Source organism: Vulpes lagopus, chromosome 2, assembly GCF_018345385.1.
Source record: "Vulpes lagopus strain Blue_001 chromosome 2, ASM1834538v1, whole genome shotgun sequence".
Lineage (NCBI taxonomy): Eukaryota > Metazoa > Chordata > Mammalia > Carnivora > Canidae > Vulpes > Vulpes lagopus.
This window is the reverse complement of record NC_054825.1, coordinates 81,910,698-81,937,775: the sequence shown is the minus strand read 5'-3', so window position 1 is coordinate 81,937,775 and position 27,078 is coordinate 81,910,698. Positions and strand designations below refer to the sequence as shown.

The 27,078-nt window shown below is 40.4% G+C and overlaps 1 pseudogene; it reads left to right on the top strand.

Annotated features, from left to right (window-relative positions):
- LOC121477682 overlaps positions 1 to 23,822 on the top strand; it is a 40,421-nt pseudogene extending 16,599 nt beyond the window's left edge.
- Positions 23,823 to 27,078: the final 3,256 nt, after the last annotated feature.

Genomic DNA, 27,078 nt, shown 5'->3' with positions numbered 1-27,078 from the left:
TCTATTCCATGAACAGCAGGCAAACTAGAAGGGAACCAAAATACCAGGAACCAAAATACCAGGAGTGTTTATAAAGGTGAAACCCTTATAGGGAAGGGGACTAAGAAATTCCAGTGTTTCTTTATCCCCTCTCTGAACCCCCCGAGATCCAAGGTGACTAGGACCCCTGGTGAAATCATCCATACTTGAGACTGAAGATTTTCTGTGGGGTATATTAGACTTTCAGTGAGGCATGTGTGTTGTAGGGGGAAAAACAATATTATGATACAATTTTATATATTAAAAATCCAAATAATTTTTATTTTGGAGGCACCTGGTGGCTCAATCAGTTAAGCATCTGACTCTTGATTTTGGCTCACATCATGATCTCAAGGGGCGTGACTGAGCCCTACCTCTGGCTCTGTGCTTGACATGGAGCCTGTTTAAGATCCTCTCTCTGCCTCTCCCTCTTCCCTTGCCACCTTCCCCTCTCCCTACACTGGTGCACATGCACACACATGCTCTCTCTCTTTCTAAAAAAAAAAAAAAAAAAAAAATCTGAAATGTCAAATTATTCTTAATTTGGTTTTCCAAGAAGGCATGGATTTTGAAACATTGAGTTCTGTGCAGAGTTTTTCCTCCTTTCAGCTTCCTGTGGGAATTTGCCTGACTTCTCATGCCAGAACCAAGATCCGTACTGAGAGTGGGTATCAATAAGACCACCAGTTTCCCAGGGTGTAAGCGAGAGAAATCCAGCCTCCATAAGCTCCCTGGCCCAGGTCACAGATGTTCTACATTTGCCTCCACTCTTCTTCTCAATAAGCCTTCCAGGAGAAACTATAAACCCAATGCCCAATGGTCCTACATGAAGCTTGAGTTACATGTCTGGACAGCGAGCTGATGGAGCTCTGGATGAGAGTTTGGCTACATGGAGGGTTGCCATTTCCAACCGAGCAATTTTATTCCACACAATCTCCTGGGAGAGAAGTAAGACAGAAGCGAGGAAGGAGAAACTTGGCCCACATACATCAATATGGGCTTACCTAAGCCTTTTGCTAAGTAACCATAGAGAAATACATTGAAACAACCAGACTTCATTACTAAAACCAGAAAGTATTTTTTCATGATTAATTGCTTCTTGGTTTCCAATTCCTGGAAAAAAGCTCTGCCAATGAGAATGTGCTAATAGTTCTCTCACGAAAACAAAAACAAAACAACCCATAAGCAAAGTTAAAATTCATATGCTGGAATTATCAGGAAATATTAACACATATATGTTGTGTGTTGGTAATTTCTTATAGAGAAATAAAGATGGAAGTCAGTTTACTGCACAGAGTAACCAATAAGAGTTAATAAGAAGATTGATGATTTGGCTAGCCTTCTTGATCAATGGTGATTCCAGAGGAGTGAAGTTTAAAGATTTTGTGGTCTTCATAATCTGTAATAAAAAATGGAGCATCTATGATACACAGATCAGTACTCAGTTGACTCTGAAATCAACTCATTCATTTTCTAGTCTCATTTTATTGAACCTTACCTCAACGCGTTGCCCCTTCAAGATAATGTTGGTTATCTGGATAAAAGAAAGAAGCAGAAACGAGTGAACAAGATAAACCAGGATTTCGTATCTAATGAGGCAGGTCAAACAAGATGGAATATCTCTTGGTTAGGAGGGGATTAAAAAATCCACAACAAGTGGCTAGGCACATCTGGAGAAGGGTATTGCAGAAAACAGTTGTGGAAAAGCTTTAAGAACACAAACAGCCTTAGTATGAACCGATGTTCTACATTCCCAAAGTATTCTGGTTGTCCTGGTTTCTGCTGTGTCCCAGTGTCCTCTCTGTTCCCCTACCCATCTAGAGCTTGTCACATCTATTCTTTAACGGCCTGTGATTTCCTCCATCCCAGTGACCCTTGGGTTTCTAGGTTGTTTTCCTCAGAGTTCTGTTTTAAGAAAACTGTTCTCTTCATAAATATCAGCAAAATGGCTGCCCAGAAGTCCATACCAGTGGTCAAATCTACTTCCAATGTAAAGCTAGCAGGCCAAAAATTGGTTTCATCTCACCAGGCCCATCAAATCCTCTCAGCCCCTCCATCTGCCTACCTTGCTACCTAATGAACTATTTTAATCTCCACTACCACCACTGCCACCACCATCAAGGCCCTTATACCCATTTTTAAATAGACATCCAACTCTCTGTGAGACAGATATTGGGAGCCTACCACATGGCTGGCACTGGAAATATAGTAATGGTGGGAAAAGACACCTTCCTGGCACTTTCAGTTTATTGGGGGTGGAATGTAGACAACAAGGATAATAAATAAATAAAACATACAGTGTGTTAGCAAGTACTAAGTTTGTGGAGAAGAATAAGTGGGGAAGGGAGAGGATATTAGGGAGACGTGGCTATAATTTTCATCATAGTGGGCAGAGAAGGCCTTACTGAGAAGGTAACATCTAAGTAAAGAGTAATAAAGAATGAGGTGACAAAGGGTATCTGGGGAAGGAGTGTTGCAGAAAATGAGAGCTGGCAGGTGCACAGCTCTGAGGTCAGAGCCTACATGGCCTTTCTGAAGCATACCCAAGAGACCAGGGTGGCTGGAGCAGAGCTGGGGAAGAAAGATGAAAGCAAATGAAGTGAAAGAGGTCAGGAAGTTGGATTTTGGAGGTGAGAAACAACCCTTATCTACAAATCCCACAAATACTGACTACCATTGTGGGACACTCCCTAGAGAGCTTCTTCTGGGATTTCGTATCTTTTATTGCCAAGTGCAGCCAGTGGATTTACTGTGCATATGTAGATGCTCTGCCCTCTGTTTGGAGCCTCTGCCAATTTAAGGCAGGATCCTCATGTATTTCTTGGTTCCCTTGAGGGCAGTTACATGGATAGGTTTTTATCTGGACTTGTGTTTGTCCTCAGTTGCTAGGAAGCTATAAATCTGCAGAGATTTTTTTTTTTCTGTTGACTTTTCTGCCAATTAATTTAAGAGCAGAGGAAGTATGCAGGAGGATTCACGATCAGGGATATGGGCATTTCTGAACCGTGACACTAAGAATATGGAGATAAGATAATGACCTGAGGAGGGTGGGAGAGGCGGTTATGAATTCTCAAGGAGCCAGCCTGGCATGTGCCTGTTGCAGTGTCCCCACTACTTATATTAGCTCATCATTCTTCCCACCGCTGAACAAATGAATGCTTTTCAACAAATTAGTAATATTTTGATAGTTAAGACTTGCTATCTTTTGAACTATTTTTAACAATATTGTATATTTCATAGTACTCAGATGCCATTGTCATTTTTTACTGAGAGGTCTTTTTTAAAAAAGCCCAAGATTGAATCCATGGGTAGGAAGCATTCAGCAGTGAACAAAGATGAACTGACTCTGGTTTCTAACCCCACTCTTTTTTTAAAACCACAGTGATGTTTCACCCAAGTTTTCTGTATTAAAAACAATTATTTAGAATACTTATTCTGTACTGGATGCTATCATAAGCACATATTAACTCTTTACATGCATTAACCCATAAAAAAATTTCTGATGTATTGTTATTGTACCATTTTTTAGATTTAAAAAGTTGATGCTTAGAGAATTTAAGAAAATCTGCACAGTGTTTCTATGTATAGCTGCCAAAGGGACATATTTTCATTTACTCTGCAAAGGGAGGTATGAATAACTGGCAAAAATATATTGAAATCTTAAGAAGCAATAAGCAGACTGTTATCATTAGATCAGTCTGTAATGTTTAATTCAGTTTATTCCTTGATGGATGAGGGATACACTCCTTTTAGGATCTGGTAGAGATTAGGAAAGCCAAGAAAATCTTACAGGCCCTCAATTGGCCTGAAAACACTGTAAAAATAGCTATAGACACATTATCTCACTTTTTCCGTATCTGAGTCCAGTTTCAACTGAGGAAGTCAGAATTATGTGTTCAGGGAAAAATCATGGAAATAAACTAACTGGGGACACCTGGGTGGCTCAGTGGTTGAGGTCTGCCTTTGCCTCAGGGCGTAATCCCGGAGTCCTGGGATCAAGTCCCCATCCAGCTCCCTGCCTGGAGCCTACTTCTCCCTCTGCCTGTGTCTCTGCCTCTCTCTCTGTGTCTCTCATGAATAAATAAATACAATCTTAAAAAAAAAAAAAAAAAGAAATAAACTAACTGAACACCATCAGTTATGCTGGAGTTTTTGCCGCACTATTACTTTGTGAGTTATTGTCTTTTCCTTATCCAGGAGTTAAAAAATTCAGAGATATCTTCAAGAAATTAACTAACTAAGATATACATGAAGAATCTTGACCATTCTTTTTTTTAACCACATCAGACAAGGGAGTAGTGACACTAAGACTCAAGAAAGGCTCCCCACTGGGGATACCGATGAATCCAAGGACACATGGTTTACTTTTCTTGAGGTGGGTCATATGGGAGTACACAGAGTCACAAGTTCCTCAAAATCCAACCTCCCCATGGTTTTTGCATCAAGATCTTCTACCCACTACCCTCCCACCGTTTCCTTCCTCTCATATCATTGCCATCAACTTAAATCCAAAACATTTACATAAAATGAGTTTCTCTTTACAAGTTTGTAGCATTCTAGAAAAGTTCTGATTTACTATTTTTGCAATTATTATAAGTCTTATTAATGTTCTTCCTTGGGGCACATCATCATTTCAGACATGCCTTCTCACTTGAAGAGCACAATTTATACATATAAATATATATTTTAAATTTACATATGTATATATGTTTAATATACATACATTATTTTACAAGCTACATTAACAGTCACATGTCATGATGCCTCAACTTTTCTGAAATGTCATAGTTAAGAATATAATTTCTGATAATATCATTGTATAATCCTGAATTAAAGTGGGTGGATACTTGTGGTAAAACAGCATGGTAATAACATTTGAAAAATTCCAAAATTTTTTTTCTTATCTCTATTTTCAAATCAACACTCCTCTTGTAAACTTAAAAATATCCATTGTTCTAACAAATATCAATTTATTTAATAAATATATCTTGAGTAGTTGGCACGTGCCTTGAGCACCTACCACCTGACAGAAACGTTTGCTGGGCAATGGATATGCAATGAAGAAATGAGCACCAGTGAAGGTGAACCTAGCCCTCTCAACTAATCCCACCAAGGAATATAATTATAAGCAAATAAAGATGAAGGCAAGATATTTAGGACTTACCAATAACTCAAGCCACTTGCATGATAAATCATTTCATTAATAAACTACATGAGGATACATAGCAATTGTTTAGGAAGTATCCAACTGGTTGCCCAACAACTGCATTTAGAGATCTACCCAGCATATAAACCTCAATAAGACAAAAGTAAGCCCCATATCTTGTCCCCAGACTTTCTGTTTGAGGACATCTTTATCCTTTCAGTTGCCTCAGACAAAACCTTGGTGCCATCTTGACTTTTCCTTCTCCTTCTTTTATCTAATCTTTCAGCAAATCTGTGACTCTACCTTCAAAATACATGTGAAACCTGACCACTTCTCCCTCCTGCCACTGATCCCACCCAGGTCTGGATAGCAGAATTCAAGTGATATCAAATCTTGCCTGGATTTTTACCCCCAAATGGCCTATCTTCTACATTGTCTCTGTTGGCAGTCAATTCTCAATGTAGGTGATATAGTGACCCTGATAAAGTCTAAGTCACTCCTCTGCTCAAAATGTTCCAGTCCACACTACTCATACATTAAATTCACAGTCTTACAGGAGCACATTTTTTTACTACGACTTCACCTCTTGCTCCTTTGCTCCTCACTCTCTTTGCTCTAACATCCTGGCCTCTTGCTTATTCCTGAACTGGCCAGGAACATCCCTTTTCTGGGAGTCTTTGCTTTCCCTGTTCCTCCTGCCTGGAATGCCTCTCCTCAGAGACCTGCATGGCTCCCTCCTTCCCTCACCTCCTTCAAGTCTTATTCAAATGACATCTTTCTAATGAAGCTCATCTTCTATTTAACATGGCAACCTGTCCTGGCCTCCACTCCCAGCATTCCTGACTCCTCTGATTCTGCTCCTCTTTTCTTTTCCCCCCGTACTTAGCATCTATTAACAAGTATATAATTTTTTATAAAATTACATTGTTTCTTTGTCTTTCCCCCTAAAATCTAAAACTCATGAAGCCAAGAAGCTTTGTCTTTTTTCATTCATGTATTCTAAACATTTAGAACAGTGCCTGGTACTTAATAGATATTTTTCAAATAGATGAATGGAAGTTAGTAAGCAGGGAAATGTAGTGGAAGAGTGCAGACTTTGAGTAGGCAAACCTGGGTCCAAATACAACTTTGCATGTTCTAGTTGGGTGAGCTTGGGTGAATTACTACATACACTGAAGCTTTAGTTCCTCCAACTGTACAAAAGTGTAAACCATAGTATCATTGTTGTCAGCGTGCAGTACATGGACATGCTGCTTCTTGCCACCCCTGCCTTCTACCTTCCCCCTTTGCCACCCTCCATCCAAGCCCTCAGGGCAGCTGCTGGTTCACTCCTGCTTGCTGGGGGTCTGGGAACATTTGGATACCTCTGGACACTCTATCCAGTGTTCTGACTTTCCTACATGATCTTGGCCAAGTCACTTATTGACAATTACCTGATCTGCATGAAGTCACAAAGGGTCCTCATGTTGTGATGTTACAGGATCCTCTAATCATGCTCACTGTGCACATATAAACTAATTTGATTCTCATGACAACTCTGCAAGATACTGTTAATGTACCCACTTCACAGTTGAGAAAGCAGGCTGTAGAGAGAGGTGGTTGTTAACTCCTTAAGGTCATATGGCTAATAAATGGAAGAACTGGAATTCAAACTTACTGAACTCCAAAGCTTGAGCTCCTCTGTAATTCCAGGATGTAGAACAGAGATTATCACTATCCTCATCAAAAGAAAGGGAGAAAAAAAAAGAACGGAAGGAAGGAAGGAAGGAAGGAGAAAGAAAAAAAAAGAAAGAAAGAAAGAAAGGAAGGAAGGAAGGAAGGAGAAAGAAAGAAAGAAAGAAAGAAAGAAAGAAAGAAAGAAAGAAAGGAAGGAAGGAAGGAAGGAAGGAAGAAAGAAAGAAAGAAAGAAAGAAAGAAAGAAAGAAAGAAAGAAAGAAAGATCATTGTGAGAATTACACACGAAACACCCAGGGTGACAGGTTTTCTAGGTGTGGTTATCAGAGATCTCATCACCATATTTTTATATGAGATAGTTAACAAAACATATAATGCCATATTTTTTCAAACAATGGTCTCTAAGTCATGCAGATAGCTTGTTGAGTGCTCAAAAATATGTGCTCATTTTGGCAGCCTAGGCAGTAGTCAGAACACTAAAGCTCATCAACAGCATGAGTTCTTCAGGTTTCATTGTGAGAACTTGAGCAGGTCAGTTAGTTACTGGAAGGTATTGCTACAGGATTTGTGTTCCTAAGTGCCCAGGTTCTTGGTCACTCCACTTCAAAGAATGAAGAGGTAGACCAGACCAAGAGTGGTGAGCAGCAAAGCAAGGTTTACTGAGCGAGAATATAGAACTTCCAGAGAGAAGGGGGAGCCTGAGAGGGTTGCTCCTGGAGTTTCTAAGTTTAGGGATTTTTAAGAGCTCTTTTGCAGAACTATCTTAAGCAATCAGGGTGTGCTGAGTCCTGCCAATCAGGGCTTTGGTCCGGTATCTGTCTACCTATTAGGTTTATGTGTCTGTGCTGTTGATGTGCCTTTTTTTTTTTTTTTTTAATATCCATTTATTTATGATAGTCACAGAGAGAGAGAGAGAGAGGCAGAGACACAGGCGGAGGGAGAAGCAGGCTCCATGCACCGGGAGCCTGATATGGGATTCGATCCCGGGTCTCCAGGATTGCGCCCTGGGCCAAAGGCAGGCGCCAAACCGCTGCGCCACCCAGGGATCCCTTGATGTGCCTTTTTATGCTGATATCTGGGGGCTTTGGTCTTGCCCGTGACCTTGACAAATGCTTTGTGGCTAATTGTCTCAATTTAGGATGTTTTGCAGAAGTCTTTTCTGCAAGGGCTGCAAAGCAGAATGTGAGTGTGGTCCCGTGTAATCTGTAGAACAGGATGTCAGTGGTGTTTTTCTGTCTGTCCTGACTCCATATTTTCGTGTTGGGGATCCTGGTCCTGACTCCCTAACTGTCTAGCTAACTCCTAACAAAATGAGATAAAGCCCCAGAGGAGAGTCTGCCTCCTCTATAAACTATAAACTATAAACTTATAAACTATAGTTTATAAACTATAAACTATAATCTATAGTTTATAGATATTCAGCCTTTTCCTAGATTTCACCCACCTTGTAACACCCTTTCTAGAATGGAGGTAGCTATTACATATCCCCTGAATCTTCTTTTCTCTCAGGATGAACACATGTGGGGTTTTTTCTTTTAGCTTTTCCTTATACGACAGAGTCTGTGCTCCTCCTCATCATACTTGTATTGTCCTTGTTTTAACAAGATTCCTTTTATTTCAGTTGTGCATGGAACTGAACTCATACTTCAGGTGATGTGACCTCCACAGAAGGGAGTGACCTTTCTATCCTCTCTGAACAGGATTTCTCTCTCAGATCAGACCAACGTCACCTTTGGGGTTCCCTCAATGGTCTATTGATCTATAACAAGTTGAGTCTCCTACATTTTTCACCATCTGTTGTTCAGGGACCTGCCATGCCATTGGCTGTGAGTACCCGTGATAGGCTTTGTCAGATGCTTTCTGGAGATCCAGGTGTGCTCTGACTCTGGCATTGTCTTTATTTACTGATTACCAAAAATAAACAAAGGAACAAACAAAAAATACATGATGTTATTTTCCATAAGGGTGGGAGTTTTTTCATTCAGAAGACATATACTGGATGCCTGGCACATGATAGGCCCTCAGTGACTTTTAAACAAATGCATGAATCTGTAGTTCATGAGTTGATTGGCTCCTGTTACTCCCTTGTGGTACAGGGTTGTGGGATTCTGGTCTCATGGAGTCAAAGAATGCATCTCGCAGATGCAAAAGAGTGAAGTGAAAGTTTATTAAGTGAAAGTGAGAACAGAAAGAAAAGAAAAAGCCCTCTGGAGTAGAGGGGTTACTAAAGGGTTGCCACTGTGGGCTGTTAGTACCAGTCTTATTGAGAACCAACCAGGGAACTTAAATCTTCTTGACGTCTCTATCACTGATAGTGCCATGCTTACTTTTTCTTTGATGTTTAGTAATTTTTAGTGGTCCAGCTGTAACTATAACAGAGATATCTGGTCTCTGACATTAATGGCAAATGAGGTAGTCTCGTTAATCTTGTTATGTTCCCTTATCTCTGGTTTTGAATGCCTCAGGATTTCTCCACAGCTGGGATTTCTGTGAGCCTGGTCACTGGACCCCTGCATGAGCCTGGTCATCTATCTCTCCCTGTCTATACCTTAACCTGTTCCTTACTTAATTGCTTAATACAGGTTTGAAAGGCAAGCCATGGCCTGTGCAATTTACTTTAGGAAATTGTGTGATTTACTTTAGGAATTGTAACTATAAGTTCCACTTATCTCTTATTGCACAGCAAATATATTTCAGTTCACTTCTTAAAAGTAACTAGAAATGGCTCAGAAATCTTAAGAGCCCACCAGTTGAATTTGTGAGGATAAACTGGTTCAGAGTAGCATCCTTTTCTCGCACGGCCTCACATATCTCAAATATTTTATGCTTCTATCTCCTCTCAATAGTGTTTGTTTTTCGTCTGATGTTTCTTCTTCACGAAAGAAAATCAAAAAGCAAAATTGAATGCATTTTTATTCCTGCTTTCTTTCAGCCATTTGCCAACATTACACTATTTGCTATAAGAAATGAGCCTGTCTTTTCTAGTCATTTAACTTTGTATACTATTAATGGGGCCACTTTGTTATCCTTAGGTGTTTATGACTATAAAAATCTGGTATTAGATCATTATATCTTTCAGTTGCTAATACTGTTAGGAGTTAGCTAGACGGTTACGGAGTCAGGACCAGGATCCCCAACACAAAAATATGGAGTCAGGACAGACAGAAAAACACCACTGACATCCTGTTCTACAGATTACACGGGACCACACTCACATTCTGCTTTGCAGCCCTTGCAGAAAAGACTTCTGCAAAACATCCTAAATTGAGACAATTAGCCACAAAGCATTTGTCAAGGTCACGGGCAAGACCAAAGCCCCCAGATATCAGCATAAAAAGGCACATCAACAGCACAGACACATAAACCTAATAGGTAGACAGATACCGGACCAAAGCCCTGATTGGCAGGACTCAGCACACCCTGATTGCTTAAGATAGTTCTGCAAAAGAGCTCTTAAAAATCCCTAAACTTAGAAACTCCAGGAGCAACCCTCTCAGGCTCCCCCTTCTCTCTGGAAGTTCTATATTCTCGCTCAGTAAACCTTGCTTTGCTGCTCACCACTCTTGGTCTGGTCTACCTCTTCATTCTTTGAAGTGGAGTGACCAAGAACCTGGGCACTTAGGAACACAAATCCTGTAGCAATACCTTCCAGTAACTAACTGACCTGCTCAAGTTCTCACAATGAAACCTGAAGAACTCATGCTGTTGATGAGCTTTAGTGTTCTGACTACTGCCTAGGCTGCCAAAATGAGCACATATTTTTGAGCACTCAACAAGCTATCTGCATGACTTAGAGACCATTGTTTGAAAAAATATGGCATTATATGTTTTGTTAACTATCTCATATAAAAATATGGTGATGAGATCTCTGATAACCACACCTAGAAAACCTGTCACCCTGGGTGTTCCGTGTATAAAGCCTGCACCCTTCCACTACATTACCCTGTCTACTAACTTTCTCTCAATTTTAGCTTTAAAGTGCCTGATTCCTGATGGACACAGCACCTAATGTCTCTTCACAAGCACACAGGGAGCACGGGAAGGGATCCCTTCCCTTCCATCTGGCCTGTCTCATCTTCCCAGGGGCTAAATGACTGCTTCTGTATTAACTGATTCCATTGTGAAAGTTTCAAGAGGTTAACAGCAGATAAGATTCAGAAAGGAAAAAAAGTATTTGACCTTAGGGGCAAATGTTTACCTCAGAGATAGAAGCAAAGAAACCACTCCAGGGATCATGAGTGACTGCAGTCTGAAAGGACACAGAGAGCATGGCCTGAAATGCCACAGCAGCCCAATCCCATACATCAACGTGTTGACAAAGGGCTCAGACCAGTGCAGACATAGCTATTGCTGATTTCCCAAGTGGGACATTGGGCCTCTAGAACGTGGTATCCACTTTTGAAAACGAGAGAAATTGGTTTGCCTGGGTTGGGAGAGTCTGTTGGACTTCTCCGCTTCAACAAACATCTCTGAATCAGGCTTCTATTCCTTCAAGAACCATATTTACCTTCAAGCACATTTTGGCTCAGAGAGGCCCTCATTACCAGTTATGTTCACAAAGAAAGGAATCCTTTCAGGGAGACTTCAGAAAATATATGAAAAGGGTCTTTGAAAGCTATCACATTTTGAAATTGACTTTCAATGAGCTACTGCAGCTGCAGTGATCACGTTATGTAGATGCAATGGTTTTTCTTTATTTTTAGTATTCTAGAGTTCACTTTCCCCTACTATTCTCAAATAACCTAAGTATTCTTAGCCTTCTGATGCTCTGTTTACAAGAAAATTGATAGCATAAGAAGAAGCATTCTTTTTCCCTGGTAATGTCCCTAGCAGATTTCTGCATTGCTGACAAGACTATGGTTAACGAGGGCAGCCCCGGTGGCTCAGTGGTTTAACGCCGCCTTCAGTCCAGGATGTGATCCTGGAGACCCGGGATCAAGTCCCACCTCTGGCTCCCTGCATGGAGCCTTCTTCTCCCTCTGCCTCTGTGTGTGTGTGTGTGTGTGTGTGTGTGTCTCATTAATAAATAAGTAAAATCCTTTAAAAAAAATTAAGACCTTGACTTCTTTAAAAAAAAAAAAGACTATGGTTAATGAGCATACATCTATAAGCATAACTTTGAACTGTATTCAATAAAACAAACATTCAAAATGTCACCTTCACTAAAGGGTAGTGCTACTTTAAGTACTATGTTTTGGGGTTTAGGAACATAAAGAGATGCTTTAAATGAAGAAGTAGCTGCCTAGATGACTCCACGCGGGTGGAGATCACATCCCCAATGTGGCCGATTCTATTCATGAACTCCTTTTCTGTCCTTCCTCACCACCTCTCACACCAGAATCAGGTCAATGTTTAGCTCCCCGAAACTGTTCTGTGCTTATGTTACTTTTATTAAATACTTATTACGTGCATTGAAAGTGTGAAAGTAAAAAAAAAAAAGTGTGAAAGTGTGAAAAGCGAAATAAAATAGAGTCACTTAGGTCAAGGAATTTTACAATGGAACCGGGAGGCCATGAAATAGGGGGCTGTATGCATGTCTTCACCAGATGGAACCATGAACTTTTGAACTGGGCCAAACAGCAAATAAATGCTCCAAGGATTCTGCTCTGAACACTTGCAACTTGCTTACAGTTGGGGACTTCTGCTCAGTGATAGCCTTAGCAACCAATTATGTCTAGCCCACATTAGCTTTCTATTGCCTATACTGATTAAAATTCTTTGTAAACATCATATTCAAGTATTCCCTTTTGGTCTTTAAAAACCCCTTCCTTGGGATCCCTGGATGGCTAGCGGTTTAGCGCTGCCTTCGGCCCAGGGCATGATCCTGGACACCCGGGATCAAGTCCCGCCTTGGGCTCCCTACATGGAGCCTGCTTCTCCCTCTGCCTGTGTCTGTGCCTCTCTCTCTCTCTGTCTCTGTCTCTGTCTCTCATGAATAAATAAATAAAACCTATATTAAAAAAAAAAAAACCTGCCTTTGCTCCCTAATGGGAAACTATTACCTTGGATTATAAATGTGTTGATCCCAAATGAATACTTTTTTTAAAGTTTTTATTTATTTATTCATGACAGACAGAGAGAGAGGCAGAAGGCAGACACAGGCAGAGGGAGAGGGAGAGAAGCAGGCTCCATGCAGGGAGCCTGAGTGGGACTCGATTCTGGGTCTCCAGGACCACACCCTGAGCCGAAGGTGGTGCCAAACCGCTGGGTCACCGGGGCTCTCAAATTTTTGCTTAATTATTGCCTCCTGACAGTTTTAGGTTGACAAGGAACACAACTGAATTTAATTTTCATAGTAACCTCTTGAAGTGGGTACTATTTTTGTTCCCACTTTACAAAGGCAGAGGCTGAAGCTTGTAAATTCTGCTTAACAATTGGCCGTTAAGTAGTGACTCTGACCCAGAGCCCTGCTTCTTCATTATTGCACTAAAATATGTCTCCTTGCCAAGTTCCTTCCACCTAGGATTGGTCCGTAAGTCCCTAAATTTAATCTGAAGTGTTCTAATAAGAAGGATAATCGCAGGTAGGAAATAAGTTAGTGGGACCTGAAATCTCTGGCCACTAGAAACAGAAAGGAGCCCCTGACAGAAATAACAGTGAACATTAGGTGTGAAGTCAGTTATTCCGGCTGCTTCACCCCCAGCCATGGCCAGCCTTAGCCTAGAGACATCAAGACCTGCCACAAGCACAGAGGGGAGACTCTAATGCTTTATTGTTCTTTTTTTATTTTTTCTTTTTCAGACTTGTGGGCTTTGGAAATCTGTCAGAAAAGCTTGGCAATGGCCTTAGGAGAACTGTTGGCAGCACCCTTAGGAGCTGTTGGCCAAAAGCTTCAAACATCACTTCTCATCACTGAGACTTGTCTGTTGGGAGTAGTTCAAAGATATTCTTTCAACCAAGATAATTAGTTCCACAAAAGGGACCCATTGTGGTTTATAGGGCTCACCATCGATTACTAGGTCAAGATAAGGATTGTTCTCTCTTTTTTCCCTCCAAAGACCTTAGATAGTAAAGTACTTTTGACCTTGTGCAATAGAGATTCTCTTTCCCTTTGAGAATCATGTGGTAAGGTGCAAAGAAATCAACATCCATTGTACCACTTCTCAGCACCCATGTTTACACTGTCAGTCACTTAACCCACAGGCATGTGGCCCTAGCCAGCAGAATCAGGAGAAAAACACAACATTCCTCAGACCAGCAATGGCCCTGAGGGGGTCAGACATACCACCCTGAGATAGGCTGCCTTAGCATATTGATTATTTTGAGCTGAAAGCACTTGGCAAATAACAGATGCAGGAAGGGGTCCCGCTTTCTACTAAAAGTATGTCATAAGATTTGTCTTGGAAAAGATGTCCTTCTTGCACTGGGAAAAGAACGTTCTTACCACCAGAGATGAACACACAAGCAAACCTACTAAAATAACTATTATCTTCCATTAGTTTCTCCCATATATTTTCTCATCACTGCCTCACGATTTGCTGCCCGTAGCCCAAACTTCTCTGTCTTAAACTACATACCCACAATTTTTTTAAAGATTTTATTTATTTATTCATAGACACACAGAGAGAGGCAGAGACACAGGCAGAGAGAGAAGCAGGCTCCAAGCAGGGAACCCGATGTGGGACTCGATCCTGGGTCTCCAGGATCACACCCCAGGCTGCAGGCGGCGCCAAACCGCTGTGCCACCGGGGCTGCCCACATACCCACAATTTATCATTAGCTGCTTTAAAAAAAATACATAAGCTTTGGGACCTAATGGCTTCTTTTGGTCACCAGTTTCATTTGAAGACTCACACGCACACATTAAATATTAAATAAAATTTGTATGCTTTGCTCCTGCTAATCTGTCTTCTGTCAGCTTACTTCTTAGAGCCAGCCACAGACCCTACCTAGGACGGTGGCATGAAGTTTCCCCTTCCCGAGAGACCTTTTGGAAAGCATGGAAAGTTTTGTTCCAAATAGCCTGATGACAAAAAACAGCCAAACTGATGAAATGCCTCATTAAAATATTTTTCCTCTTTTTTGTTTTTATGCATTCTATTCACAATCATTGAAAAAAATGTAAAAAATACAATTGAAAAGAAAGTGAGGGGACGCCTGGGTGGCTTGGTGGTTGGGCGTCTGCCTTCAGCTTAAGGCGTGGTCCCAGAGTCCCGGGATTGGGTCCCACATCAGGTTCCCTGCCTGGAGCCTGCTTCTCCCTCTGCCTCTGTCTCTGCCTCTCTCTCTCTCTGTGTGTCTCTCATGAATAAATAAATGGGTAAAAGTCTTTGAAGAAAAAGAAAAGAAAATGGGTAAATTAAAACCACTCAAAATACTACTATTCAGAGATAATAACCATTAATACTTTTTGCAGATTCTTCCAAGCTCTTTCTTGGATTTGTTTTGTCTTTTTCAGTTTTATTGAGAAATTACTGACATACATCACTGAGTAAATTTAAGGCATACAGCATAATGGTTTGATTTGCATATATTGTGAATGATAACCACAATAAATTCAGCTAACAACCATTCTCATATAGATAAAGTTGATGGAAAAAATTTCCCCTTATAATAAGAATTCACATTTAGTCTCCTATTAACTCTCCTCTATATCATACAGCAATGTTAGCTATAGTCATCATGTGCATGGCATCACAAATACTTACCTTGTAACTGGAAGTTTGTAATTTTGAGAATCTTCCTTCAAGTCTGCCTTCCCCTACTACTTGCCTCTGGCAACTACAAATCTAATCTTTTTTATTTCTTTTTTTTTTAAAGATGTATTTATTTATTTATGATAGACATAGAGAGAGAGAGAGAGAGAGAGAGATTGAGGCAGAGACACAGGCAGAGGGAGAAGCAGGCTCTATGCTGGGAGCCCGACGTGGGACTCGATCCTGGGACTCCAGGATCGCGCCCTGGGCCAAAGGCAGGCGCCAAACCGCTGAGCCACCCAGGGATCCCCTCTAATCTTTTTTCCTATGAGTTTGGGGTGGGTAATTTTTTGCCCTGTGTTTTTGTTTGTTTTAGGTTCCACGTATGAATGAGATCATACAGTATTTGTCTTCTCTAATTTTAATTTCCCTAAGCAGAGTGCCTTCAGGGTCCTTCCATGTCATTGAACGTGGTAGGAATTTCTCATTTTTGTGGTTGAATGTGTATACACACATATATACATGTATATATATAAAAAACGCAAAAAGTAAATATAAATGTATATGCATATGTGTGTATATATGTATATATACAAAAACTCCTTTATCCATTCATTCACTCATTCACTGAAGGAAATCTAGGTTGTTTCCTTGTTTGGGCTATTGAAAATAACGCTTCTATGAACATGGAAGTGAAGATGAACTTTTTAAGTTAGTGTTTTTGTAACCTTTGCCTATATTCCCAGAACTGCAATTGCTTGGATCATATAGCTGTTCTATTTTTGAGGTTTTTTTGAGGATCCTCCAACCAACATTTTCCCTAACAGTCCTTGAAAGTGCCATAACATCCTTAGCAGAGCAAATCAATGGGTCCTTATTATAATGCCAGAAGAGAGAGGAAGCAGTTTTGCTGCTTTGCCACGAGGCCCCTCCACTGGGGTCTTATACTTTGCTAAGATAATGTAAATGATTGTCATTCTGTTGCCCCCATTTGTAAAATGAGACGGCAGCAGAGTTAGATTATTATCTCAGAACAATGGAGAATCCAGGGGCCTTCTGAGAAGGCATTTGTTACAATGTGCAGCTTTGTTAAGACAACAGAGCAAAACCCAGCATTTGGTGTAGAGGTCTGCAGCAGTTGGTAAAAGCTGATGCTTCAGAGATGCAGAACTTACTTATTAACCTAATATATATATAGCACTTAGTATGTGCCAGCCGCTCTAGGTGCTTTATAAATCTCAAATCGTTTACTTCTTATAACAATCCTGTAATAAGGTAAATAGCATCTCTATCCCTATTTTTACATGGAGGTTAAAATAACTTGGGATTAATTCTAGAGTCTGTGTATCTAACCACATAACAGTATTGTCCATCAGGGAATGCTCTTAATCATACTGAGAACATCCCCAACCACTCCCACACATCTAGCATAATAAATGATCAATTTTCCAATCAAGCAGAAAGCACCATTTAACTGGTATTAGAAAAGTAAAAACAACGAAAATGGAAATTTGCACACAAAAGGCCACATAATACCTAAAATAATGAAAATAATTTTTAGAGGGCAATGTGCACCCTGCACCTGATTTAGCCCTGGTTTCATCTGCCATTTATTAATTTTAACTTTTCTTTTCCAGGCAGATTCATTTTTTTCTTCAATAAATCATAATCAGACCATTTAAGGATGTATTTTTCCAAAGCCCTATATCATATATCATCTTATCAAATCCCCCAAACAATCAGTTAGGAAAGTATTGAGGCTTAAAAAGGCTAAGTGATTTATTTGCAGTAACAAAAGGAAGACATGAAGACATCTTCTGACTATTTCACCACCCTATCATATGTCTTGGCCTCCATAATCTTACAATGGGCATTGAAACGAAGCAAAAATGTAAGTGTGCTTATATGTTAACAGACATAGGCAGTTAGGTAAACAGATTAATATCTAGACACACACACACACAACTATAATATTTCATGTATTTTGAATTCAACCATCTGGTGAACTCACCTTTTAGAACTCAGGATCACCTAATCATTTTATGTATGCATGCATGCACGCATTGATGTATAGAATATGCATGTATTTGTTCACCTCTAGTCAGCTTCCTCTTGCATACCTCACAAAACTGATTCTTTTTTTTTTTTCATTATGATAAGTGTACTCTTTAATCTCCATTACCTATTTCATCCATCCCCCCACTCACCTTTCCTCTTGTAACCCTGTTTGCTCTCTATACTTACGAGTCTGTTTTTTGGTTTCTCTCTTTTTTTTCCCCTTTGCTTATTTGTTTTGTTTCCTAAATTCCACATATGAGTGAGATCATATGGTAATTTGTCTTTCTCTGATTGACTTATTTTGCTTAGCATTATATTCTCTTGCTCTATCCATGTTGTTGCAAATGGAAAGATTTCATTTTTTATGGCTGAATAATATTCATATATATATATGAATATATGAATTCATACATATATATATATCACATCTTCTTTATCCATTCATCTACTGATGGATACTTGGGCTGCTTCCATAGTTTGGTTGTTGTAAATAATGCTGCAGTAAACATAGTGGTGCATGCATCCCTCCGAATTAGTGTTGTTATATTTTTTGGGTAAATACCCAGTAGTGTGATTGCTGAATCAAAGGGTAGTTTTATTTTCAATTTTTTGAGGAACCCCATCCTGTTTCCCACAGTGGCTGCTCTAGCTTGCATTCCCAGTGACAGTGCACGAGAGTTCCTTTTTCTCCATATCCTTGCCAACAGTTGTTTCTTATGTTTTTTATTTTAGTCCTTTTGGCAGGTATGAGGTGACCACAGAACTGATTCTTAAATTTCACATGTCAAGCACCCAAGCTTTTTTTCTCTCTACAATTGACAGAGAAAGTTAAGGCCATCTTTCATTTATTTATTCAGATGCTCATTCAAATGTATGACACTGTGCTGGAACCTTCTACACAACTTATAAAAACACCCTCAGTCTCTTTCAACATAAACAAATACACATGCAAACACATATGCACAGACATGCGTGTATACACACACACTCATGTGTGTACCCACGCACACACCTACATTCTGTAGTCTTGAATTTCCTCTGGTTTCTATAGCTTATAGATAAGATGTCAAAATCTCCTTTTATTCATTATATATTACATTATTTCCAGCATACCCCAAGGCCGCATATACTAATAACCTAGATTTGACAAATCCTAACATTTTAACTTTTTTATTTTACTAAAGAATACCATTCTATATGTATCATAGGAACTCTGATATGCCTCTCCTTGACCCCTTTTCTTTCTCTTCCTCACTGAAGGTAACCAGTAACATGACTATATCATATAGGGGTTACATATTTTATTATTTATACATGTATCAATTAATAATTAATGCATATATTAATTAACATTAATTTAATTATTGTTAAATAAATAATTTTAATCTTTTGTATTCTCAAAATTTCCTTTAAATGGAATACTGGAGTATCATCTTGAAATTTTCTTCATTCATCTAACATTGCTTTTTGACACTTATTTGCAATGATCCATGTAGTCATAGTTCATTGTAATTTCATTTTAGTAGTAGGCTACTGTATGTACATGTTACAATTTATTTATACTGTTACCTGTTTATGAATATGTAGGTTATTTATTTATTTTTTTAATTATAAGATCTCATCTCTTGCTTCTTCATAGAAATGAAGTTCCTAAAAGGGAACCCTCTTGCACTGTTGGTGGGAATGTGAACTGGTGCAGCCGCTCTGGAAAACCGTGTGGAGGTTCCTCAAAGAGTTAAAAATAGACCTGCCCTACGACCCAGCAATTGCACTGTTGGGGATTTACCCTAAAGATTCAGATGCAATGAAACGCCGGGACACCTGCACCCCGATGTTTCTAGCAGCAATGTCCACAGTAGCCAAACTGTGGAAGGAGCCTCGGTGTCCATCGAAAGATGAATGGATAAAGAAGATGTGGTCTGTGTATACAATGGAATATTCCTCAGCCATAGAAACGACAAATACCCACCATTTGCTTCCACGTGGATGGAACTGGAGGGTATTATGCTGAGTGAAGTAAGTCAATCGGAGAAGGACAAACAGTGTATGTTCTCATTCATTTGGGGAATATAAATAATAGTGAAAGGGAATAGAAGGGAAGGGAGAAGAAATGTGTGGGAAATATCAGAAAGGGAGACAGAACATGAAGACTCCTAACTCTGGGAAACGAACTAGGGGTGGTGGGAGGGGAGGAGGGCGGGCGGGGGTCGGGGGTGAATGGGTGATGGGCACTGGGGGGGGCGCTTGACGGGATGAGCACTGGGTGTTATTCTGTATGTTGGCAAATTGAACACCAATAAAAATAAATTTATTATCAAAAAAAGAGAGAGAGAGAAATGAAAACCCTGAGTTCAGAGTCCAGCAGCAGCAGCCCGAGCCCACGGTCCCCGCCGTTTCTTTCACCTCGTGCCCGGCCGCTGGGGGCAGATGCCAGGACAGATGCCAGGACGGCGACCGGCCACTACTTGGGACTGACCCAGGGCGGGGGGCGGGGGGGGGCGCCCGGTACAGCCAGCTCCCGGCTTCTGGTGCAGCCTCCTCTCACCCGACGACAGCTGCTAGCTACACTGTCCGTCAGGCTCCAGGAGCTGCTCACACCGTTACTGCGGCCTACGCAGCAGCAGGCACCACAGTTGCGGTTGCCAGGCCGGCCCCAGTAGCTGTTGCAGCTGCCGCAATAGCTGCTGCTTGTGGAGGCTGCCCCACTGGACATACAGCAAGTGACTGCGGCTCTATCCAGAGACAACAGGAAGCACCACCACCACCACCCCCAGCTACTACACAGAACTACCAGGACTCGAACTCATATGTAAGATCCACTGCTCCTGCTGTAGCATATGATAGTAAGCAGCTGCCTGCCCAGCCTCAGCCTTCTGCTGCTGAAACCTACTATCAGAGAGCCCCCAAAGCAGGTTATAGCCCAGGTGCAACTCAGTATACACAAGCCCAGCAAACTCAACAAGTGACAGCCATAAAACCGGCCACACCAAGTCCAGCTACCACTGCTTTCTCCATTTATCCCGTACCCTCCACCATACAGTCAGTAGCAGCAGCAGCTACTGTGGTGCCATCCACTATACCCAGAGTGCTACTTATAGTACCACGGCAGTTACTTATTCTGGTACATCTTATTCAGGTTATGAAGCAGCAGTATCAGCTGCATCCTTCTCCTACCAACAGCAGCAGCAGCAACAGAAGCAGGCAGCAGCGGTGGCGGCAGCGCACAACAGCTGCCTGGACAGGGACCATCTTTACTAAAAAAGCACCATTCCAAAATAAACAACTGAAACCAAAACAGCCTCCCAAACCGGCCCAGATAGACTATCGTGATGTTTTTAAGATTAGCTGTGCTGGACCACAGACTTATAAAGAACATTTAGAAGGACAAAAACATTAAAAAAAAAAAAAAAAGAAGAAGAAGCCACATTGAAAGCTTCACAAAATACCGGCAGCAGCAACAATTCTATCGTGGGACTCAAAATCACCTACGTTGTGAGCTCTGCAATGTGTCTTGTACAGGAGCATATGCTGCCCACATTCATGGTGCTCAGCATCAGAAAGTGTTTTATTATTATTATTATTGGTGTTCAATTTGCCAACATACAGGATAACACCCAGTGCTTATCCCATCAAGCGCCCCCCTCAGTGCCCGTCACCCAGTCACCCCCACCCCCCGCCCTCCTCCCCTTCCACCACCCCTAGTTCGTTTCCCAGAGTTAGGAGTCTCTATGCTCTGTCTCCCTTTCTGATATTTCCTACCCATTTCTTCTCCCTTCCCCTCTATTCCCTTTCATTATTATTTATATTCCCCAAATGAATGAGAACATACACTGTTTGTCCTTCTCCGATTGACTTACTTCACTCAGCATCATACCCTCCAGTTCCATCCACGTGGAAGCAAATGGTGGGTATTTGTCGTTTCTAATGGCTGAGGAATATTCCATTGTATACATAGACCACATCTTCTTTATCCATCATCTTTCGATGGACATGGAGGCTCCTTCCACAGTTTGGCTATTGTGGGCATTGCTGCTAGAAACATCGGGGTGCAGGTGTCCCGGTGTTTCACTGCATCTGTATCTTTGGGATAAATTACACACAAAACTTGGTAAACCCATTCCTTCAACAGAACCAAATGTTGTTAGCCAAGCTACTTCTTCAACAGCTGTGTCTGCTTCAAAACCTACTGCCTTTCCCTCAAGCATTGCAGCAAGCAATTGTACTGTAAATACTTCATCAATTGCAACTTCTTCAGTGAAAGGTCTTACAACTACAGGAAACTCATCTCTTAATAGCACATCCAACACTGAAGTATCACCAGAGCCTACAAATATGGCTGCCAAGAAAACATCTACACCCAAAATAAACTTTATTGGTGGGAATAGGCTGCAATCAACAGGAAATAAAACAGAAGACTAAAAAGGAACGGAATGTGTTAAAAGCACTCCTGTCACCTCTGTACAGATTCCAGAAGTAGGCCAGACACCCTGTCAGAACCAGTCACACCTGCATCTCTTGCCACTTTGCAGAGTGACATGCAGCCAATGGACCATGATTATGTGGAGGAGGTACGAAATGATGAGGGAAAAGTAATTCGATTCCATTGTAATTATGCAAATACAGTTGTAATGATCTCAATGCTAAGGAGATGCATTTGAAAGGGCAAAGACACAGACCTCAATATTAAAAAAAAAAAAAGTAAATCCAGATTTGCAAGTAGAAGTAAAGCCCAGTATTCAAGCCAGAAAGATTCAAGAAGAGAAAATGAGGAAGCAGATGCAGAAAGAAGAGTATTGGCAAAGACAAAAAGAATGCTGGAGAATGGAAATAAGGCGTTATGAAGAGGACATGTACTGGAGAAGAATGGAGGAAGAACAATACCATTGGGATAATCGCCACCTAATACCTGATGGAGGATATCCTCATGGTCCCTCAGGCCCATTAGGCCTTCTAGGAGTCCGACCAGGCATGCCTCCTCAGCCACAGGGGCCTGCACCCTTATGCCTGACTCCTCTGATGACCATTATGTAATGACAAAACATGCAACCGTTTATCCAACTGAAGAGGAATTGCAGGCAGTTCAGAAAATTGTTTCTATTACTGAATGTGCTTTAAAACTTGTTTCAGACAGTTTGAACGTGAGAAGAGCAAGAGCAAAGAGGGAAATGATAAGAAAGAGGGAGGTAAAGACAAAGCTTTAAAAGGAGTTTTGTAAGTGGGAGTATTGGCAAAAAGATTACTTCTTTGAGCAGATAGAAATGTCAACCTTGTTTTGCTGTGCTCTGAGAAACCTTCAAAACATTATTAGGCCATATTGCAGAAAACCTACCCAAACAGCTTGCTGTTATAAGTCCTGAGAAGTATGACATAAAGTGTGCTGTGTCTGAAGCTGCAATAATCTTGAATTCATGTGTGGAACCCAAAATGCAAGTCACTATCACCCTGACATCTCCAATTATTCAAGAAGAGAACATGAGGGAAGGAGATGTAACCTCAGATATGGTGAAACACCCACCGGTGTTAATCTTCTGTCTTGGACAGGCAAAAATGCCTTGACACTCTGGCTGCTTTATGCCACACTAAGTGGTTCCAGGCTAGAGCTAATGGTCTGCAGTCCTGTGTGATTATTATACGTATTCTCCAGGACCTCTGTCAGACAGTTCCAACATGGTCTGATTTTCCAAGCTGCGCTATGGGGTTACTAGTAGAGAAAGCAATCAGTAGTGCTTCTAGTCCTCAGAGCCCTGGAGATGCACTGAGAAGAGTTTTTGAGTCCATTTCTTTAGGGATTATTCTTTTTTTTTTTTTTTTTTTTTTTTTTAAATTTTTATTTATTTATGATAGTCACAGAGAGAGAGAGAGAGAGAGGCAGAGACACAGGCAGAGGGAGAAGCAGGCTCCATGCACCGGGAGCCTGACGTGGGATTCGATCCCGGGTCTCCAGGATCGCGCCCTGGGCCAAAGGCAGGCGCCAAACCGCTGCGCCACCCAGGGATCCCTTTAGGGATTATTCTTAAAGGTAGTCCTAGACTTCTGGATCCTTGTGAGAAGGATCCATTTGATATCTTGGCAACAATGATTGATCAACAGCGTGAAGACATCACATCCAGTGCACAGTTTGCATTGAGAGTCCTTGCATTCCACCAGATACACAAAGTTCTAGGCATGGATCCATTACCCAAATGAGCCAACGTTTTAACATCCACAGGAAACGAAGAAAGGATAGCGATGGAGCTGATGGATTTGAAGCTGAGGGGAAAAAAGACAGAAACCATTATAATAACTTTTAAAAAGTTCCTGCAAATCTGCAGTGTTAAAAACAACAGGTGCCCATTTGTTGGTTGTTTTTCATTCATAATGTTTACTTTGAAAAATTTATCAAGAATTTAAAGAATTTCATGGAAGAACCAAGCTTTTCTGTGACATTAATATCTTAATGTACAGTGTTAGGTATTATATGAATGAAATGACACCCAAAAAAATTGTGCTCCAACTAGGGGAAAAACAATACTTCACATGTTTTCCCCATTATTTTGGTTTTATTTACTGGTTGCCCTAGCTCCCCCTATTTTTGTGTCTTTTATTAGCTAGTCTTATTAAATCTTTACTGTATTTAATGCAGTATTTGTGCTTCGGTTGCTATGTGTATTTTGATATTTTTATTTAGGAGTCTTGTTTGCTCTTTGACACTAGTTATTTTGGGGGGGGGGTTGTTTTTATTTTAAAGATTTTATTTATTTATTTATGAGAGACACAGAGAGAAAGAGAGAGAGAGAGAGAGAGAGAGGGAGAGAGGCAGAGACACAGGCAGAGGGAGAAGCAGGCTCCATGCAGGGAGCACAATGTGGGGACTCGATCCCTGGTCTCTGGATCACGCCCTGGGCTGAAGGCAGCACTAAACCTCTGAGCCACCGGGGCTGCCCTCTAGTTGTTACTTTGTGTTATAGATGATATCCTTTACCCCTTCTTAATATTTTACAGCAGTACATTTTTTGTAACGTGAAACTGCAGAATTTTTTCCTTTTTTTTTGTTATTCTGCATGGATGGTTATTCTGTATGATGGATTACAACACAAAAAGTTATCCTGCCATTTAAGTGCTCAGAATTGAATGTTTCTGCAGATCTTGTGGCATTTGTCTCTAGTGTGATATATAAAGGTGTAATTAAGACAGATCTCTGTTAATCAAGTTTGCTGTTAGTTGTGCATTAGCAGTATAAAAGCTAATATATACTATATGGTCTTGCAACAGTTTTAAAGCCTCTGCATAATTGATAATAAAAATGCATGACATTTTTGTTTTTATTTTTATTTTTTTTCATTTTTGTTTTTAATAGACTTTTAAAATTATAATTTTAGGTTTGACACGTAGATCTTTGTACAGTTGACTTTTTGACATAGCAAGGCCAAAAATAACTTTCTGAATATTTTTTTCTTCTGTATAAGCGGAAAGGGCATTTTTCACATATAAGTGGGCTAACCAATATTTTCAAAAAACTTTATCATTCTGCAACTAACAACAGTAACCAGCCCTTAATTATAATGACAGTTCCTTATTGTTGTGTGTGAGATTACTGTAGCAAACTCTTACAGTATAACATAGTTGAATGATCCTCCCCTCTTCCCTCATACCCCATCACCCAGATAATTTATAATTTTCTTAACAGCGAGGTTGATAAAGTATTACTGATAAAAAATATTAAGGTTATCTAAGGAAATAAAACCCAGAAAATTATTTGGTGTGGCCATCTTACATGCTTATGTGTCCTACGAAAAGCTAAATATTCTAGCAGTGGTGTAATGAAAAGGTACATCTTACTGTTGATATATGTATGCTCTGGTACACAGATGTCATTTTGTTGTCACAGCACTACAGTAAAATACACAAATAAAAACTTAAATTAAAAAAAAAAAAAAGAAAGGTGATCCCTGGGTGGCTCAGCGGTTTGGAGCCTGCCTTTGGCCCGGGGCGCAATCCTGGAGTCCTGGGATCGAGTCCCACGTCGGACTCCCGGCATGGAGCCTGCTTCTCCCTCCTCCTGTGTCTCTGCCTCTCTCTTTCTCTCTCTGTCTATCATAAATAAAAATAAATAAATAAATAAAAATCTTTAAAAAAAAAAAAAAAGAAAGAAATGAAGTTCCTGGCCCCTACAATGGTAAAGTACCCCAAGGCTGCTAAAGAACCTGTTTATGCACTCACCACTCTCGTGTGGAGTTATCCCTTTGTGTATGGGTCCTGGGGTTATCTCTTACATTTTGCAAATTTAGCTATACATTTAAAGCATGTTTGTTATATTTTATCCAACATATTAGGTGTGACTTAGCAAGGTTGTTTTCTGGTTAGCAGTTCCCTCTTACTACCTGAAGTGGGAAAGCCACTACTTTCTTTTCTAAACTTTCCTTTTCATTGGTATCACCACATTCTATTGCATCTCTCCCTTTTTGCTCGTCATCCCACTTCTTGTTCTTTAAATATAAAAACCATGATAAAGTTTGCCTGATCCTTCTCACTCTAATGTATACTTCCTGGGTGATCGTTTTCATAGACATAATTGACCATAACATACAGATGACTCACAAATCAGGAACCCAGAATTCTCTGACCAGAATCTTCCTGATTTTCAGATCTGTATATCCAACTACCTCCTATTTATTTTCACCTGAATGGGCCACTGGGACTTTAAATTCATTGCTTCTGAAACTTAACTCATTCCTTCCCCTAAATCTTCTTTCTGTTTTGTATCTCTAAGAAACAATGTCATTTACCCAAGTCAGAAAACTTAGTCACTATACACTCCTCCTTTTCCCTCAAATATCAGCCTCCTATATCCTGCCAGAATCATTAGCTATCACATCCACCCAGGTCCATCTCTCTTCTCCTCCACTCAGTCTTCCACTTTTTTCTCTCTTTTTTTTTTTTTTCACATTTTAGGCCTTGTCATCTCTTTGAGCAATCACCACAGCCACTTAACTGTGCTCTTGTGCCTTCCAACCAGGGTTGCCAAATCTAGCAAATAAGAATACGGAATGGCCAATTAAATTTGAATTTCAGATAAACAATCAATATTATCTTAGTGCACATATTTCCCAAATATTAATAGGAACCTATCATTTATCTGGCAATCCTACAAACACATCTTTAATATTGCTGTCAAAGTGAGCAAAAAAATTGTACCATAGTATTTTCCAGCTTAATGTTGCCAAAGTTTCCTTTTTGTCCACAAGACTGTCTTTGGAAAGGTCTTGACCTGGCACACAAAGCCTGCCATGACCTGGCCACTTCATATCTTTCCAATTTTCCTCACATATCTCTCCCCTCATTTACTGTGTTCCAGCCACACTAGCCTTGGTCTTCTTTTCTATCTTAGAACTTGCAGGCCCATCTACCTGAATCACTGTCTCCCAGATATTTATACAGCTCTCAGACTCTCATTTTTCAGAACTTAGCTAACTGTTACTTCTTCGTGAAATCTTCTCTGGGCATTCTATCTATAGTAGCTACTAGTTACTCTTCATCTCATTCTTGCTTCTTTTCTTGATGACAGTT